This window comes from Notamacropus eugenii, chromosome 2 (assembly GCF_028372415.1).
Source record: "Notamacropus eugenii isolate mMacEug1 chromosome 2, mMacEug1.pri_v2, whole genome shotgun sequence".
NCBI lineage: Eukaryota > Metazoa > Chordata > Mammalia > Diprotodontia > Macropodidae > Notamacropus > Notamacropus eugenii.
Genome location: NC_092873.1, coordinates 59,003,317 through 59,024,240, shown reverse-complemented (window position 1 = coordinate 59,024,240; position 20,924 = coordinate 59,003,317).

Here is a 20,924-nt window from a genome sequence, read left to right as displayed (position 1 = left end):
AATAAAACATAATACAAAAGAAAATGGTCTGCTTCATTTGTGATCAAATTCCATAGTTCTTTCTCTGGGTCTGGAAGGCATTTTTCCTCAAGAGTCCATTGGAAATTTTTTAAGTCCTTGCATTGCAATGAAGTATTAAGTCTCTGGTGGCACTTTCTAAGAAAGAAATGAAGTTAGTCTGGCACGGCCTGTTCTTAAAGAAGTCAGGGTGGTTTTCCCCATCCTTTAGGTGCTTCCTGACTATTCATTACATATTTCTCACCTTTCACCCTGGGGTTGGTGATAGAGTGAACCCACTCAGATATGTCCAGGGAAAAATCACCTATTTAATTAATTAATTCACATTCTAATTACTCATTGATAAAATGCTTAGGAAATGTCCCTCATGGCTGCCTAGGTACAGCAGATGCTGAAATTCTGATCTCAAATTAAATAATGCTACCTCTCATCTTCCTTGATATATGTCATTCCTTAATTCATCACTATCATTCAAGGATTGGTGATAATTTTTTTAAATGTGTTGGTGGCAAAGATTCTTAGAAACCTTTGTACAATTAAGTACGAACTATTGTATTTAATAGGGAGAGGATGGAGCAGGAAGGGCTGGTCTCTCAGCTATTGACACAAAGTACTTTGATTTCTCTTAGCAGGAATCTTTCAACTCAAACTCAGTCAAAAATAACCTTCACCCTGAAGAATCTGAACATGAGAAGTGAAAGTCCATCAGGCCATGGTCCAGAGGATGGCCTTGGTGAATGTCCAGGAGCAGAAAGCTCTCCTCCTGGTCCATTTCATAGGTAAATGTCCAATTATCTATTTCCCAACATGCCAAGATACATGCTGAAATTCACCATCTAGTGAGACCAGGAAGGGGTTTACCTAAGAAACTCCAGTGGCTCCTTGGTCAGGCTGCCTTCCCTGCTCCCTGCAGCTGCCAATGGCTTCCCTTTCAAGGTAACATCATATCTTCTTTATACCTCCAAACACACCTTGTCTCCCCTGACAGGAAGGTCCCAGAGGGCAGAAGTGTTTCATTTTGTCATTGTGGTTTCAGGAGCTAAGATAGTGTCAAACCACAGGGATAAGGATCAGACCCATGACTTCTCTGGCACCAGGAACGCCCAGGTGAGGAAATTCCTCCTACTAATACAAGAAGAGCTCAGTATTTTCGCTGCAATTTACAGTCTTAAAGAGAAAGCAGCCTAGAGCTGAAGTGATTTGCCCAAGGTTTCACTGTCTATATGTATCAGTTGTGGAACTAGTACCTAGGTCTTCCTGACTCTAGGGCTGGCTGCCTAACCACTCTGCTACACTGTCTCTCACATAATGGGCTGCCTGATACACAATTGATTGAATTATTTGTGTTTTGTAAGAGAGGTGGAAGTTTGGGGGCCAGAGATTCCCAGGATTCTAGGAACAAGGGCTGAAGAGAACTTTGAAGGCTTCTAGTCCGGTTGCCTCATTTTACAGATGAGGAGCCTGAGGCCCCAAGGGGCTGAGGACTTTGCTCAAGGTCACCCAGGGAGCCAACAGTAGAATTAAGATTTGAATCTAGCTCACCCCAATCCAAATTTTGTTCTTGGGCCATTTCAACAGAACCATGACTTTGAGACTAAGTCACAAGTCTTGTCCGAAATGGGCAGTTGCATAAGAAAAATGCAGCCATAGATGGAAACTCTGGAGGAGCTAGTATTCCTCCTTGCACCAGAGGGGCAGCCAGATTCTAGGGCTATAAGGAGGGGGTCAGGGGTGGGATTTGGGGGATCAAGTCTAGGGATAAAGTCTGGAGAGGCAAGCTAGATTACCAAAACATCAGGAAGATTAAGATTCAAGGATGGAGAATGGAGTGGAAGTATCCATGGGCAGCCCAGAGATTATGTTTTCAAAACCCCAAACTGTGAAAAAGGGAAGTGGAGGACCAGTGTGAACTAGACCTAGAAACTAGTGAGTCATGCTATGATTCTGAAAGGCCCCTGCAATATGGCCTGACATTATCTCTCCCCCTCCTCAAAGGTTTCCTTTGATTTCAGAGCCCCAGCTTGTAGGAATATATGTTGCTAGCAGAATACCAGAGTATGGATCTTAGGAGCTTAATGCAAATTGAGCCTCTGAGTTATTCCGGAGACTTAATGGGACATGACTCACAGCTGCAGTATGGTAATGGCTGAGAATACTTTATTCTGAGGGAATAGTTTAGAGAAAAGGAGCAGTACAGTAACTGTATATCAGGCTGCATCCATGCAAGGAAGACCTTGAAGTGGAGAGGGAGGCATGGAAAGGAAGACTGGGTGAGGATGGGTGGAGTGGGATCCAGAAGCAATGTCATTGACCATTGGACTGGAGGAAAGAAAGGGATGATGAGTTCTGAGAAACAGATCAGAAAGCTGGCATGAAGGCATGGTTGAGTAAGGATGAGGCATTTCAACTATGCAAATCTTCAAAGGGTAAGAGAAGCAACAAGGGATAATGTTTTGCACATGATTCTGACCAGACAGTAGAAACTGTTGGTTTCTTTGGAGAAATGAGAGAAGCCTTGGAAAGGCTATCTTATGATCCAGATAGACGAGGTAACCTTTTCTTACATAAGATGACTGGAAATTGGTAGATAGACTCAGATTGTAGAAAGGAAGTCTGCTTCGTGTGGGAACCTGAAACAGGTGAGCTAGAGGGTCCTTTCTAACTCTGCAATCCCATGATTTTATTTGGTGAATAAACCATCCTTGGAGGAATCCACATTTACCTTAAATTGGATCTATAGAGGGGACAAAGTATCAGCTCTTAAAAGGATAGAAGAGAAAGTAGCTTTCAATATAATAACTAATTAAGAGAGGGGTTCTTAATCTTCCAGTGGGTCCTGGATCCTTTTGGAAGTCTCCTGAAGCCTGCAGCTCCTTTCTCACAATTATGTTTCTAAATGCACAACATAAAATGCATCAGATGACAAAGGAAATTAATTCCATAGAAATAAAGTTGTCAAAATATTTCTGAAAAGAACAAGCTCACGGACTTCAAGCTAAGAACCCCTGAGTTAGGTCAGCGAAAGAGTTTATAATGGACCAGGAGTCAGATGGAAAGAGAGGAAAGAATCCATGGGGACAGTATGTGCATTAATAATTAGTTCAGTGGTCACTTTCTCCCCATAAGAGTACAATGAGAAGAAGTGTACAAGGTTTTTGGGCTTCAGTTCACTCACAAGTATGACTTAACCTCTCTTGGTCTCAGTTTACTGATATGTAAAATGGGGGAGGGGGTGAATCAGAGAAGGTCTCTTTCAGTTCCAAATCTATGATGATCAATAATGATCTATAAGTATCTTTCTTCTGGATGGGGAAAATAGCAAAATGGAGAGGAATTCTACCCTCTTTCTGTGACCCATTATTATATGGAGCATTTGCTCTTGATAGGAAGTAAAGAATGCCTCTTTTTTTATCTCTGAATGTTTCTGGAGTTCATCCATAGCTTCTCCATGGCAATGATCACAACCTGAAAGCACCAGCCACCACCTGCAGGTGACTTTCTTAGCACATGGTCTGCAGGTGCATCTCTCTGCCACTGGTCAACTCTTCCCTGGATGCCAACATTCCGTCACTGAACTCATCATCTTTCCCCTCCTCCTATTCCAAACATTCCTATTTCCATGGAATCCTTCCAGTCTCTCAGTTCCATGTTGCCTCAAGTTCTCAGACCAATGGGCTGTGAATACTCTTGTTTCGGTCTTTATAACGTCCCTGCCCTCTGCCCCTTCTCTCCACTCAGACAGGACATCTGTCCAGGCCCTGACCAGCTCTCTCCTTGACTATTGCAACACCCCCTTTTTTATCTCCCCATGTCACATCTCCCCACTGCAATCTCTCCTACACAAGGCTGCCAAGATTTTCTTAAATGCGCATCTGACTCTCAACTCCTGGTTTCCTTTTCCTTCTAGGACAAGATAGAAACTCCTGTGTTTTTGTTACATAACCCAATCCCAACCTACTTTTCCAGGCTTGTTGGATATTACTGCCATCCATCTCTGCACTCTGCAATCAAGCCAAACTGGTCCTCTGTGCTTTCCTTGCAAAAGCTACTTCATCTCCCATCTGCATCCCTTTACCCTGGCTGTCCCCTGTGCCCAGCATACCCTTTCTCCTTCCCTCGGCCTCACAGAATCTCTTCTCTTCCTTTCTGATGGGACAGGTACCACCTTCTGCTTGGAACCTTTGCTGACCCCCCTCTCCTCCCAAACTCCCTAGTGTTTATCTGCTTTGTTTGCATTTATTCACTTTAGATTTATGCTGTAAGTGTTTATATATGGTTGGTTCTCTCCACCTCACCACTGGAATGTAACCATTGAGACTGCTTCATGCTCTGCGTTCCTAGCACTTACACAGCACCTGGTATATAGTAGGTGTTTAATAAATGCATATTGGTTGATTAAAGGTGTTTATATGCAAAGCAGCAGGAAACGATACTTACACGAATAAATACCTAGAAACAATATACAAAGGAGATCTAAGTTAACCTGGGGGAGGAGGTGGGGACTGGTCCTGAAAGGTCTCTGGGAAGAGCTGTGAGAGGCTGAGCTGGAGTGGGTACAGGTAATGAGCTTGTATTTCCTTAGGCTCTTCAGCAGGAGAGAGTGACAATGAGACTAGAGTCCCCAACCCCACTATCTTCTCACCAGGTCATGGGAACCTGAAACCCGACCTAGTGATATAACCTTTCCAGCTCTCAGAATTCCCTCCATCCCACCTCGATGACATCTGATTCTGGAAACAATCAAATCAATTTTGTCATTCCAGCTGAAATAGATTATGTCAATCTATTGCCCCATGACTCCATCTGCTATCTGCTCAGTTTTTCAAATCTGCTGGGTCTGGGGGTTAGGAAGACCAGAGTTCAAATTTGACCTCTGATACTTACCAGCTGTGTGACCCTGAGCAAGTAACTTCACCTGTTTACCTCGGTTTCCTCAGCTGTAAAGTGGAAATGATAATTACACCTACCTCATAGGGTTTGTTGTGAGAATCAAGATATTTGTAAAGTGCTGTGCCTGGAACAGAGTAGGTCCGTAGCTTAAGCCTTTCCTTTCCCCCAATCAGAATTCCCCTCCCTGATCACCCCTCCCCCTATGTGTTCCTTCCCTCTATTGAAATGTGAGCTTCTTGAGGGCAAGGACTGTCTTTGCTTTTGTATCTCCTAGCTTAGCACAATGCCTGGGTTTAATAAATGATTTTTCTTGCATTCATTCACTCACTCATTCACTTATTCAGAGCTAAGTTTTCAGAAGATTTGGGAGACATCTGGCTGGCTAGCGTGTGGAGGAAGGGAGATTGGGATTGCTGCTCTGATTTCCTTGGTACAGAGAACTCTCAGGGGAGAATACTTCTTCCTCTAGTAGAGGGCATTGCCCATAGCCCTGACCAGTGACTACCTGGCTGAGCCAGCATGGTTTGGGGCAGGGCAGCCACACTGCCTTTGGCTGCTGTGGAGAGAGAGGACAAACTGCAAACCCAAGAAATGGGGCAAGGCGGCGGGAAGATCATATTGTGTGGTATTTTAAGTCCTTGAAAATATGTTGTGAAAAGTCTAGAAGTCAATGACTGCTTTGCCCATGGCTTAGTTCCTTGGAGATTGTCTCCCTCCTGCTGGGTAGGAGTCAAAGGGCACCTGCATTCTTGGAGTCCACACTGCCCTGAACTTGGCAGTGACTGAGTCCATGTGAAAAAGCTGTGAAGATGGAGGTGAAGGCTGCTTGGCTCACCTGCCTGAGAGCTCAGGCCAGATAGTTATCTCTAAGCTGGTAGGGGATGGGGGAAGGGTCCGCAGCCCCAGAGCCAGAGTGGCTCTATGCAGGGGGTTTCTTTCCGCTGGTAAGTGAGGAAAGGAAAATCAGTCAGGTGATAAATTCTCTGAGCAGGTCAACTCCACCAGCCACCAACCTCAAGTAACCCCAGGTGTGGCAAACCCTGTCACATTAGTTACACATTAACCAAAAGTTACCTTGGGCCTGGGCCTAGAGCCTTTGTTGAAAGGGATGGTTGAATGCACAAGGATACTTGCTTTGGCTTGGAATCTCTTTAAATTTCCCCACATGGTCTTATTTGGAAAACACCTGAAGGTTTAAAAAAAAAAAAAAGGTAATTTCAGGTAGGACTTCAGCATTCTTTGATGATGAGATATGCCTCGATTTCATTGACATTCCCTGAGTTTTTGGGCTGTACTATGCTGAAAAGGACTTGAGAAAGCATCTAATGACCAACCCTCTCCTTTGACAAATGAGGAAACTGAGGCACATGACTTGCCCAGAGTCACACTGACAATAGAACTCTTTTCCCTAAATCTCACTGAGGGCCCCTGCAACATGATTCACTTGTGGTCATGTAGCTAGCAAAGATCCAAGGCAGGATTCAAACCCAGGTCTTCTTGATCCCCTCCCCCTTAGGGCAGATCTCCAAAGGACACTACCAGCATCCAATGAAATGACATTTGTGGCAAGCTTTAGAGAGAGAGTGGATAGAATTGTGGCCTTCAAGACAAAATCATGCTTCAAGTACTTTCTAGCTGTGTAACTCCAGGGAAATCACTCAACCTCCCGGACCTCAGTTTCCTCCTCTGCCAAATGGGGATAATAATGTCTCATGAGGTCATGTGTACAATTCTTTGCAAACCACAAGTGTAAATGGTCATAATAATCAGAAAGATGTAATTGAGCTCTTCATTTGCTAGTCAAGTCCCTAGGAAGCTGGGTAAATACGGTGGAAAGAGGATAGGCTTGGGAACCATGGGCTTGGGTTCCAGTCCATCTCTGACACTTGTCTGCATGACCCTGAGCAAGATCCTTAACTTCTTCATGCCTCCATTCCTCTCATCTATAAAATGAAGGAGTTGGACTAATGTGGTCTCTAAAGTTTCTCCCAGTTTTAATCAGCAATGAATCTGTGTGATATGAGTCTGGGGGTGTTAACCACAGGGTTTCAGCTGTTTGCAGGTTGGCAGAGGGGTGTGCACCCCTGCCTGTGTGAATGCCTGGTTCACATTTAGTTCTTAACTTGATAAGATGCTACAAGACAGTTTGGTTAATGTCTGAGATTCATGCTGATAGAAAGGGGCTCCTGGGTACAATAATGGAAGGAGTCTGGATTGGAAGCTAGTGAACATTGGTAGTATGAAAGAAACAGGGAAGAAATTAGCCATGTAAGTATGAATGGGAGGTTTCCAGTACTTTCTCTCAGTTCAGACACTTACTAGCTATATGACCCTGGGCAAGTCATTTAACCCTGTTTACCTCAGTTTTCTCATCTGTAAAAAGAGCCGAAGGAAATGACCGCTGCCTCAGGGCATCTACACAGGGCTGAGGTAAGACTCATCTCTTTAGTGCCCCTAGGGGTTTTTACGATCCAGCTATGGTCTCAGGCTGCTGTAGGGGCTGCCCTGGGAACTCCTGCTGCCCAATGTGAAGGCCCTTCTCCCTTCCCAGACAGCTGAATAAACCTCATCACTGACCTTTGGCACCTGTGGGTTGAGGGATCTGTGGACCCTCTGCTGCTGGGACTGGGGATTCCTCAACTGGAGATTCCACCCTGGAGGGCTGTTCATGAGCTGTGCGTGCCAAGGCTGGGCTCTGTGCTCCGAGCTCCGCTCCTCCTCCAAGCTCCGCTCCTCCTCTGGTGCAACTGATGTTTCCTGTGGGTCTTTCAGGTCACCCTGGGCTGGAAATCTCCTCCACTCTGTTGTTTTCCACTTCTGCTGCTCCAAAATTTGTTGAGAGTCCCTCTCTGCAGGTGTTTTATGGGCTATGTGGGGGCAGCCTCCGTATGTGTGTCTTTCTACTCCACCATCTTCAGCTGAAGGAAATGGCAAACCCCTCCAGTATCTCTGCCAAGAAAACCCCAAATAGGGTCATGGAGAGTCAGACGTGGTTGAAAACAACTGGACAACACCACCACCACCACCATCTCTATCTTCTTACAGTCTACAAACCACCTCGAAAAAGATTGGAAAAAGAAACATGGTAGGGTTTTTTTTGGGGGGGGGGGATGGTTTTCTTACATGTAATATCCTTTTCAGGCTCCTTCCTCAGAGGATGATTGATACTTTTAGGGTCTAGAGTAGACTACGGATTTGCACTCCTAAAATATAGCTCATGAGCCCCTACCAGTGATCTTTCATTTAATAGTCAGCAAGAAGACAAAATTAGCTCAAAATAAAGGCATTTATTAAAATGGTACAGTAAGAATAATAGTTATAAAATATTTTCCCATAAACTTGGGGTATATTTTCTCACAAGTAAAAGCAGCATCTGTGGAAAGAAGGGGTACACATTTGATCACAAAGATAGTGAAATATACATATAAGGTACATATCTGGCCAAGACAAGTGACTCATGCCTCTGACATTGCAAGGGCCTGAGGTCTTCCTTGAGGAGTCCTCACATGATGGCCTATTGATTACCAGAACTCATTTTCCATTGGTCAGCTTTCCCCTCTGTTGTTGGGTCACATTTCTTAAAACTGTTTCCTCCCATGACCTCCTCTCAGTGTCAGACTAGAAAGCATGTGTTACTCTTTCCTGCTGGATACATTTCAACCATCCTTTGAAGTTTCTCCACCTGAAAAACTCTCAAATCATTGGATGGGGTATGTATCTCTTACTGAGTAAGATGAAGGGAAGGAGAAAAATCATTTTTCTCCCACAAGGGATCTGGCCACTCCCTTACCAGATATTTTCCAACTGAGTTCTAGTGAACCCAGTCTTCCAATGGCCCTGAAGAATCTGTCCACTCCCTACTTGGCCAATGGTATTTCCCTATGATTTGTGAAAACAGATAGGTGATGTAGTGGATACAGTGCTGGGTATGGAGTCAGGAAGGCTCTTCTTTTGAGTTCAAATCTGGCCTCAGATACTTCCTAGCTATGTGACCCTGGATAAGTTGCTTAACCCTATTTGCCTCAGTTTCCTTATCTGTAAAATGAACTGGTTTTCTTTAAGGGATGGTGATAGGGTCTGGACCTGCAGTCCCATCATGCCAAGGAACTCCCATTGTGGAAACTCTCTTTACCAATGTAGATCAGCAACTTCATCTGGATCTTATAAGCTGAGAGAATCCCAGAGTTTGCCATCCCTGCCAACCCGTACCTGGGGAAGTCCCACTACAGAACCCCTGACAAGTGATTATCTGGCCTCTGATTAAAAGCCTGCAGTTGGGAGAAGCCTGTTGTCTCCCCAGGCAGCCTACTCTACTCTGGGACTTGTTAGGAGGTTTAGAATATAAGCCCCTTTAGCTCTGAAGGAATCACGTTGAATTCATTCTCTGCTTTTTTAAAAGCACAAACTACATCATATCCATGGTTTCACATAGAAACCTCTTTTGTTCCATTCTACTTTGTTTATGGAAATTCTCTTTTGGGGGAGTGTTTGTTAGCAGGATGCAAATTGTAAAAACTGTAATCTCTTTCTGGGCATGAACTGTTTTTCACTTTTTCTCTGTAGCCCCAGGGCTTAACCCTGTGCTGGGCACAGAGGAAACACTGAAGAAATGGTGGTTGGATGATTGATGGCAGTTTTCCTTACGTGGACCTGAAATCTTCCTCCTTTTTTTGACATCACCTAGAGGCTTGTGGCCTCAGAGGCCCTCTACAGTTGTGGCCAATCCAACTTAACCACTTCCTCCTAACCCTTCAGGTGGGCTCTACCCGGGTTGCCAGCCCCTGCAGGTGGCTTATCTTTTCCTATCTTTATTCATGACATTTCCTGACTCTTTTTTCTTCCCCATTTCCACATGTTGAAACACCCATCTCAGATGTTGCCCCATCCATGAAGACTCTGGATCTCCACACATCTCTGAATTCAGAGGACTAATTTTAACTTAACTCCCATATCTACCATTTGTTTTGGTCGTGGACTGTAATTTCAGCATTGTAAGGAGATCCCAGGGTGGAAACTCTCTCTACCGATGTAGACTAGTGCCTCTTCTAAGACAAATAATCTTAGCCAGGCTTCTTAAGCTGGGGTCCATGGACCCCTAAAGATAGATGTCAGGGGGGTTTCATGTACTTGGATGGGAAAAAATTACATCTCTATGTTCATTAACCTCTAAACTGAAATGTAACATTCCCTTCAATTTTTTAAAAGTATTAGTGTAAGACAGGTCGCCAGACAGGTATGGGACTCCAAAAAGGTGAAGAACCCTTATCTTAGAGAGTTTCCTGGCACACTGAGAGACTAAGTAACTTATGTAGGGTCACTTGATTAGTAGAAGCAGGTTTTGAACCCGAATCTTTTGGATTTCAAGCCCAGGTCCTTTTTACTTCTCTTTAAACTATATCAGCCTACCTTTCAAGCTAGAGATTCATCATTCTTTAATATTCAAATGGGCTGGACCTCCATAGATAGAAATATCAACTGAAGGGGCAGGATGGTACGGAAAACACAGTGCCAGACTAGGAATTGATCAATCAGTCAATAAGCATTTATTCAGCTCTTATTGTGTGCCTGGCACTGAACTAGGAGCTGGGGACACAAGTGCAAAAAAGGCTCTTACAGCATAAGGCACATTGGTCTATGAGGTTCGAGAGCTTGACCTCTGCTTGCAATAAACTAGGGTGTCTCCTGACCAGGTATGAAAATCATCTCAGATTCTGTGGCCAATGGGGCTGAGGAGATGATGTCATTCAATGACCCACCAAGGATCATGTCATGCTAGGGGCAGCTGCTCAGTCCAGATGTGTGTGTGCCACTGCTGTAGACCATGTCCAAAGACCATGTTGAGCTCAGAGCCCAAATGGAAGGAAAGAGGTGCTTCCTTCCCACAGAAAAGGACTGGAGACTTCCCATCTGTGACTGACACTGTGCTGACTACATCAAGTCCCTCAGTACCCCAGGGCCTTCTTAACAAGATCCAGTACTGTTCAAAAGACGTTGACCCAGAAAAACTAAAGGGATCTTATTTTTAAGTCAAGACATTTTTCATCTGACCCACATCAACAGGATCCCAATTAATGGCATTCCTAATATTTGTTCTCTTCATCAGATTTTGATAATCTTTATCAGATTATCAGTTCCTAAACTGCGATCCATGAGCTTTTACACACCCCTCTCACACTTACACCATATTATATATTTGGAAATTTAGGTGATTTAAGGGGTCAGAGCCAAGATGGTGGAGTAGAAAGATGGACCTACTGTAGTTCTCCCCCCATAGCCCATAAAATACCTGTAAAAATGGCTCTAAACAAATTCTAGAGCAGCAGAAGCCACAAAACAACAGAGTGAAAGAGATTTCCAGCCCAATATAGCCTGGAAGGCTGGCAAAAAGAGTTATTGCACCAGGCTCGGAATGGATGCAGCCCAGCCTTGGCCATGGGGCAGGACTGGAGCAGGCATCAGGGTGCAGAATCATAGGTAGCAGCTATGGTTCCCAGATTTCTCAACCCACAAACACCAAAGACAGCTTTAAAGGTCAGTGAGCAAGCCCTTTTACCTGGGTGAGAAAGGAACATGGTCTGGCCCCAGCCCTAGGACAGCAGCAGCCACTGTTTCTCTTGAAAAGGAAAGAGAAGCTTTAAGGAACTCATTAAAATTGAACTCTTTACATTCCTACATGGAAAGATATTATTTGTAACTCATGAGACCTTTTTCAGTATTAGGGTAGTTAGAGGGAATACATTTTTTATACACACACACACACACATTATATGTAGTTGTGTATGAGTATGTATGTATCTATTACATATGTGTAGGTATGTATATGTATGTGTGTATGTATGTACATATATAGAGATGGGTATATATATATATATATATATATATATATATATATATATATATATATATATATATATATATATATACATAGACAGAGAGCACAGGGTGAGCTGAATATGAAGGGAGATTACCTAAAAAAAATAAAATTTACTGTTGAATGAAATGTACTAGGAGTAAGAGAAAGGGAGAGGTATCATGTAGCAAATCATCTCACATACAAGAGAGAAGAAAGAGCTTTTACAATGGAGGGAAGAGGGGTGAGATGAAAGGAAATAATTGAACCTTACTCTCATGGGGTTTGGCTTAAGGAGGGAATAACACACACTCAATTGGATATGGAAATCTATTTTACCCTGCAGGAAGGCAAGGGGAAAGGGGATAGGAGAGGAAAGATAATAGAAGGCTCAGCAAACTGAGGAAAGGGATAATCAGAAGCAAACACTATTATGGGAGGACAGGTCAAGGGAGAGAATGGAATAAATGAAGGGCAGGGTAGAACAGAGAGAAATGTGGTTAGTCTTTTACAACATAAATATTATGGAAATGCTTTGCATGGTTACACATGTATAACCTATATTGAATTGCTTGTTTTCTCAGTGAGGGTGGATGGGGAGGGAGAGAATATGGAACTCAAAGCTTTAAGAATGAATGCTAAAAATTGTTTTAGCATGCAACTGGAAATTAAGTTATACAGGCAATGGAGTATAGAAATCTATCTTGCCCTACAAGAAAATAGTTTGTGTTTGTCCTTCATTCCCAAAGAAGACCATGCCATCAGAGAAATGATGACATGACTTGCACTTGACTTTGTTTTGAGTGAGGGAGGGCTGTGCAAAGTCACCAACCTCACTTCTCCTCCAGAGCCATCTGAATCCAGTGACCAGATATTCATCAGGGTGACTGGAGATGACCCAGGATGCACTGGGAGACCTTGAGCCCTATAGACCAAGGTCTTTGCAGGTACTCACTTAGGGTGAGGTAACGCCCATTCATTGAATAGGCCTGTTTAAGAAGCAGCCAGGGCATGGCCCCTTTAATGAGGCCAAGAAAAAGAAAGACATCAGTCTGGGAGGGAAACAGCAAAAGTTACTATTGATAAGGACTCTAAAACCGGGAGGGTCCAGAAGGCAGGGGCCCATTGGTGTCCCAGCTTCAGAGTGCAGTAAGTTTAAGGTTTTGCGGAAGCAAAAGACAGGAGAGCGAGAGAAGAGCAGAGGGGAGGGGAGGAAACTAGCCAGTAAAACACAAATCAAATGGGCATCTTTTGGCCATCCAAATTTACCTTACTTTGAAAAGGAGAAGGAAGGGGAGGTCACTGGATTCAGATGGCTCTGGAGGAGAAGTGAGGCTGGTGACCTGTACAGCCCTCCCTCACTTAAAACAAAGTCAAGTGCAAGTCATGTCCTCATTTCTCTGATGGCATGGTCTTCTTGGGCAACAAAAGACGAATATAATCCTGTGAGTAGATGCATTTAGGGTTAGCCCTAAAAGGGGATCCAGCTAGCTGGGTAACTCAGCTCTTCCTCTTCTGTCTGCCACAGGAAAATAAAGGAGAAGGGGGATGGAAGAAGGCTGGGTAATTGAAGGGAGGACAGACTGGAGGAAGGGATGAATGTGGTGTATGCAGTCCTGGGGTGGGGGGTGGGGAGAGATGGGGAGAAAATTTTGAATTCAAATTCTTGGGGAAATGAATGTTAAGAACTGAAAAATAAGTAAATTATATATTTAAAAAAATTTAGGTGATTTAAAAATCAGAAGTAATATATATGGATATATAACACGTACATATACACACGTGTATATATGCATACAATACATACATGATGTCAAACATAGCATATATAAATACATACACGTGTGTTGAGGGCTAGGATGGAGTGCAGTGGCAAGTTCAAGATAGAACTTCTGGAAAACCTGTTCTCTGAGACTGTGCTCATTATCATCTAGAATTCTCTCCAGGCCCCTCTGGGTGTTGCTGTCTCTGTGAGACAAACAAGAGAACTACAGAATACAAGGGATATGTAAAATAGACGATGCCCTTTAGGCTAACATTCTTTAAGACAATAAGACTGGTCAAATTACTAGGAGGAGAGATGAGTAGATTGTCACATAGACCTGCAGTTTCTGTCTTTAAATACCCTGACCCTTGGATCAATAAATGGAGTTGCCCTATCTTCTCTTACCTGCCTGTGTCCTTCTTCTTCACCACTTTCACTGAGCCATGTGGGGATGCCAGCCATCCGCCACACACATATAGGTATGTATCATATATAATATAAAAATATCATCGTAATATCCAAATATGTCTCCTCTACTTTCCCTCCCAGAGGTTCCCAAATTTATTTGGCCTACTGACCCCTTTTTAAAAAAATTAGTCAGCACTCCCCTGGAAATCTACTTTCTTTAACCCTTTAACATTTTTTTTGAAATTTGCATCACATCACAAAATATGTAAAAAAATGTTTAATGTTGCATCTTAAATTTAATAATTTATTATAAATTTGTGGGTTTTTTCCCTGCATTGAAATTTTGATGATGCAATATTGGATCATATAACCATATGATGTCATACTGTAAACAAGTCATTACATACCCATATTCCTGCCAATGCATGCTGGACTTCCTAACAATGAGCAACATGCTTGCCTGCCAGCACTTGCTTGTTAAGACCTATCATGGGACTTGACCACTGATGGGTTATAGCTTGCATTTTATGTGTTTATTTGGAAAATAATGTAATCACTATATCTTTAACTCCTTACACAACAGATGAAACATGTATGAATGGTTTCTCAAAAAATTTTTTCTCTTGTCTTTCCTTATGCTTCCACTGCCCCTTTATTTTTATTTAACATCCCCCAACTTGCACCTGAGGCTACTACCCCCCCACCATTATAGCACCCCGCAGGGAGTAGTACTCCTCACTTAGGGAACTCAGGTGTTTTAGCAAGGAACTTTTTTTAAAAAAGAGAAACGTTTCCCCAAATGACCCAGTGGCTTTTGGAATTCCTGTTGATGTGCACAAGAAGGTGGGAGAACAAACAGCACCCCTTGTTTTCTATTGGAATAGGGCTAGTCCATAAGCAGTATTTGGCTAGGAGACAGGGTAGGTCTACTGTATTAAGATTTTATATTAAAATATAAATTTGTAAGCAGGTCAAAAAAATTAAAAAAGATAAAAAGAGGAAAAAGCCATTTTGCAAAGCCAACCAACATAGTAAGCATGTCTGACAGGATATATATTATTTTGCACCTGTAAGCCTTCACCTCTCCAAGGAGAACTGGGAGACACATTTTCTCCACTTCTTTTCCTCGACCTAACTTGGTCATCACATAATGACTAAGAGCATTCAGTTTCATTTCACCTGATTGGGGTCATTGTATATATTATTTTCTCGGTTCTGCTTATTGCCCATTCCACATCAATCTGAGTAGATCTTTCCATGGTCCCCTGCCCACTAACAATGCTCATCATCGTTTCTTATGGTATATTTATAATCCATGCCATCCATGGACCGTGATTTGTTTAGCCATTCCCCCACCCATGGATATCTACTTTGTCTCCAATTCATTACTACCACAGAAAGTACTACTACAAATATTTTGTTGTGTATGGAGTCTTTCTTTCCTCACTGACCTCTTTAGAGCACATGCTTCTCTGCTGGGCACTCCCTGTAAAATCAAAGGTTCATTACTGCCTGGAGAAAGTTTGACTAATTCTTATCTAGGTGACCTTCCCCCTTATAGGAATCCGTAAATACAAGGTGACTTTGTTAGGGGAGTTTGGGAACAAAAAGGCAGAATGAAATGAGAGAAATGCAACAAAAAAATCTATTTCCCCAAGTCTAGAGTTGTGCAATTATCTACTAGGAGGAAAAGAATTTGAAAACCCCTGAGGCAGGTGCTATGTTAACAATCCAGTCTCTCAAGTTTCAATAAATACAGAAACTTTCTGAGATTAAGTTCATTAAATTTCCAAAGGAGTACTGGAAAAAGAGGATGACATCCAATAAATACTGGCTTCTGAATTGAAGACTAATGATGTTTCATGCACCACTGCATGGAGATTCCAAGAAGAAGGCATGAACAACTGGGAGTAGCAGGACAGGTCTCCTGCAGAAGGTGGCCTTTGAGCTGAGTCTTCAAGGAAGCCAGGGATTCTAAGAGATGGAAGTGAGGAGAGAGAGTATTCCAGGCAGAAGAGAGAGCCAGGGCAGATGTATGGAAACAGGGGATGGAGTATTGAACTTTGGTGCTAACCCTGTGTCCTCTGACTCCAAAGTCTAGGTTCTTCACCCTGAGTTTTAAACACTAATCAGAGGAGTTTGTAGCTGATTATAGAGGTCTCTCATGAACCCCTGGATGACTTGAATTCTGGTTATTGCCACCATCCAGAGGCAACACATTCCAAATCCTTAGGTTGATCTTCCTTATGGTGAGCTGCAATCTGCCTCCTTCTACCTTTCACCTTACCTTTCATTCATTCATTTAGCAAGTGTATGTTCAGTAAACATGTGTGACAAACACCATACACTGTGCTGGAGTCTTTTCAAGCCTGCCTCTCTAGGACAGTCCACTCTTCTGAGCTCCAGACCTCCTCTAGCACTGGGTCCAAGATGGAGCTGATCAGCTTTCCTCCTACAGCTTGTCTTTTTTGGTTCATTATTTCCCCCTATGCTCTGCATCTGTAACCTCAGAGTTATCTTTGTCTCTCCCTCCCCTACCTCCCTTGCATCTCTCAGAGTCAATCAATCACATTCCCTTCCACATCCGCGCCCCCCCCTTTCCTTTGTTGCCATCCAGACCACACTACACCCTAGAGCTCCTGGCAAAAACCCCTTGTCTCCACTCTTCTGGCCTATCCTCTGCTCCATTTCCACAATGACCTGGTGCCAATCGGATCTAACCCTAAATGTGCTCTGCTCAAAACTTGCTCCCTATCACTTTCTGAGTGTAATGTTAATAGAATAGGAAGATCTTCCCTGCCTATTAATAGGTGCAACACATGGAACCTGTGATCACATGGAGTCTGTGATCACATGGAACTTGGGTCACATACAGCTCACACTGGGAGGATCTTGGTGGGGAGGTCTGACCTTAAAGAAGGTTTAAAATGTCGACATTCCCTGGATTAGTGATTAATGTTAAATCTTTCCTCCTGGTGTTCTAATGATGTCCCAAATAAATATTTTGGTTTTGCCTTTGAGGAAGAGTTTATTATATTTTGCAAATTTCCCCTGGAAATACACATACATACTCATAGCAGTTGCTATGGGTACCACATTGGCATTACATTGAATCAACTTCAAACAATTCTGCTCAACAGATCACCACATCTTCAGGCGTAAGGTGTGTTCAGGGGGGCTGGTACCTCTGGTGTGAGGGCTGCTGAGCCCTTTTCAGGGCTGTTGTTTTCCACCTTTGGTGTCCACTTGTTCCACCCAACTCTTACCTGTGGCTCCAAGAAGCTGTAGCATGTGCAGTGGCCACACCCCAGTAAACCGTTTCAGCAGATGGGCTAAACCAGGTTGAAAGTAACCAAGGGGTTTCAAACTCACTGAGTTAGGGAGGTGTCTACCCCAAGCATGTGAAGACTTCCCCTGGTAGAATGGGTGGATGAGAACAATTTGTTCCCACGGCCAGGAGGGCAGCTGAAGTAGGCAACGTTATAGCTTATAGATTAGTTAGACGTCAAAGACACCAAAGTCATGCAGCGTGTCTTGAGCCATTGTGAGTCATTTTGTCCTGCCACTGAATCATGGTGACTTTAGAGGAGAGAGTAAGGTCAACAACTTCATGCAACTCTGCCTCACTTAAATGCAATTTACACACAAATCAAAAGAGATCACCCATACCATTTTATCATTATACCTATCTCAAAGTCCTGTGGTGACAGGCAAGTGATGAAGCAGCAGTTGCAGATACACAGGGAGGTGTAGTCACAACCCTGCACATAGGCGGCCAAGGTCATAGGGGTCATTTCTCACTGGAAGCAGCAGTGAGATTTGGCAGCCTCCTGGGTGTCTGAGCAACCTTTTAAATTGCTCACCTCCTAGTGTGAAGAACGAGCTAGAAAAAAATGCCCTTAAAATTGTCTGCTTATCCAGCCCTGGCCTGATTACCACAGCAGGTGGGGAATCCCACTCTGTGGTTGAAACACAAAAAAATGTACAAAAACATCTGCAAAGATAATTCCACTCACCATTGGCACATAGAATGTGCACACACTTATAGACAACACAAAATCCAGTAGACCTGAAAGAAGAATTGCTCTTGTTGCAAGAGAACTCAGCAGGTATCACATCCAAATAGCAGCCCTGAGTGAAACAAGGCTGGTAAATGAAGACCAGCTAACTGAAGTCACAGCTGGATAAACATTTTTCTGGAATGACCACAGTGAAGGGGAGTGCTGTGAAGTTAGCATAGGTTTTGCAATCAAAACTAATCTAGTCATCAAGTTGGTATGCTTGCCAAAAGGAGTGAATGACAGGCTCATGACAATGTGATTGCCACTATCAGGAAAACACCATGCCACCATCATCAGTGCCTATGCCCCCACCATGATGAACCCTGATAAGGTCAAAGAAACATTTTATGAAGACCTGGAGACCCTTATCATCAATGTGCCAAAATATGACAATCATAACTCTGGGTGACTGATGCCAGAGTAGGCTCAGACTACCAGACTTAGTCCTGGGGAGGAATGGAGTTGGAAACAGCAACAGCAAAGGTCATTTACTGCTGAAGACTTGTGCATCGCATGACTTTCTCATCACCAACACTGTTTTCCATTTACCTAAATGTAATAAAACTTCATGGATGCACCCTTGCAGCAAACATTGGCATCTAATAGACTAAGTGATTGTAAGGAGAAAAGACAGACAAGATGTGAGAATGACAAAGGCAAAGTGTTGTGCAGCGTGCTGGACTGATCATAGACTTATCTTTTCCAAGTTAAATATTTGCATTCAACAAAAGTGCTGCCCCCAAGGCAAAATGACTACCAAAAAAATTAACGTCAACAAATTAGAGCTCCTCTCTGAGTGTGAACAGTTTGTTACTAGCTTGGAGAGAAAGTAGAGCCAACGTATAGTTGGCAACAGTGGAGCAGAAATGGAGTGGACCACTTTCAGAGATTTGGTGTACAGCACTGCATTTGCTCATCTGGGTCAGAACACTCACAAACACCAAGACTGGTTTGATGAAAATGATGGGGAAATTCAGAAGCTGCTAAATGAAAAACGAGAACTCCACAGGATTTACCAGCTGGATAGTTCATCCATCTCTAAGAAGGCAGCATTTAATTCCATCAAAAGCAAAGTACAAGCAAAGCTTAGAGAGATGCAGGATTTTTGGCTCTGTAAGAAGGCAGATGAAATTCAGTTTCATGCTTATAGTAACAATCCAAAGCCCTTTTATGATGCCCTGAAGACTATTTATGGGCCAAAGACCTATGGTGCATCTCAACTACTCAGTGCTGACAGAGTTACATTAATTAGTGATAAGGATATGATCCTAGAGAGATGGGCTGAACACTTCCATAGTGTTTTCAACAGACCATCATCAATCAATGCTGAGGCCATTGGCCATTTACCTCAGGTTGAAGTCAATCCCTCCTTAGCTGAACTTCCGACTAAAGAAGAGGTTTTGAGGGCCATTAGGCTCCTTTCATGTGACAAAGCACCTGGTGCCGATTCTATTCCAGCTAAGATTTACAAGTCAGATCATAGAAGAGCTGACTGAAATATTCCAGGTTATATGGCAAGAGAAGGTTATCCCCCAAGAATTGAAGGATACCTCCATTGTCCATCTCTATAAAGGTAAAGGAAATAGATTGTCCTGTGACAATCACAGGGGGGGTCTCTTTCTTAGTCATTGCTGGCAAGATTCCAGAATCCTCCTTAATATGCTGATCCTTCACCTGGAAGATGGTCATATACCTGAGAGCCAGTGTGGCTTCAGAAAGGGCTGAGGAACAGCCAATATGGTGTTTGCTGCCCAACAACTCCAGGAGAAATTCCAGGAGCAGAACAGAGTCTGTACACAATGTTTGTGGATCTGACTAAGGCCTTTGACACTGTTAATCATGAAGACTTATGGAAAATTATGTCAAAATTTGTTGCCCAGAGAAGTTCATCAGCATTATACATCAATTTCATGATGGCATGCTGACCCAGATCCTAGATAATGAACAATGCTCTCCTGCCTTCGCAATCACCAGTGGAGTGAAACAGGGTTGTGTGCTTGCTCCCATGCTTTTCAGCATGATGTTTTCAGTCATGTCGTCAAATGCTTTCAAACAGCATCAAGGTCAGCTACTGCACTGATGATAAATTCTTCAACTTGAAAAGGCTACAAGTCTCCACCAAAAGTGAAAGGAGTATTGGTGCACGATTTTCTGTTTGCAGATGATTATGCATTCAATGCAGCTGCACAAGATATGGATCAATTCTCTGCTGCCTGTGCTAATTTTGGCCTAATAATTAACACCAAGAAAACACAGGTGCTCCATCAGCCACCACCACACCATCCATACATCAGTTACAGCAAATGGAGGGTTTTGAATGCTGCGGATACGTTCACTTAACTTGGTAGTAATTTCCAGGAAAGCACCCACTTGTAGGGGTGCTGACCGTCATGCCACTTAGGATGCCACGCTGACGGACATCAGGTAAACTGAGTCCAGTGCAGGGAAGGGTGAACAAGATGGCGCTGGAAGGGATGGCCCCACCCTTGTTTTGACCTGAGATTGTATGAGAATGGCATTCATGTGATACATGGCATATCCAGGTACAGTTCTGGGTGCTGGGTGTGGGATTATACTATATATGGTAAAATACTATATGATAGGTCCTAGGAAGGTGGATGGAATGCTTAAGTATACTGAATCTATATAACCAGAGTGCTTGCCTGAATAAATCGGAGTTGCTTCCTGACCCTCTCTCCCGCCTCATTCTTTTACTTGCGAACTCCGTAAGAGGACGAGCAGCCTGCTGGACAGGCATAAGACTTGCTCCTCTCAGTGTACTATGCCATTACCATAGCACACACTGACAATGAAGTTGATGCACGCATTGCCAGAGCTAGCTCAGTGTTTGGGAGGCTCCAAAGGAAAGTATGGGAGAGAAGAGGTATTAGACTGACTACCAAACTGAAGGTCTACAAGGCCATTATGCTGA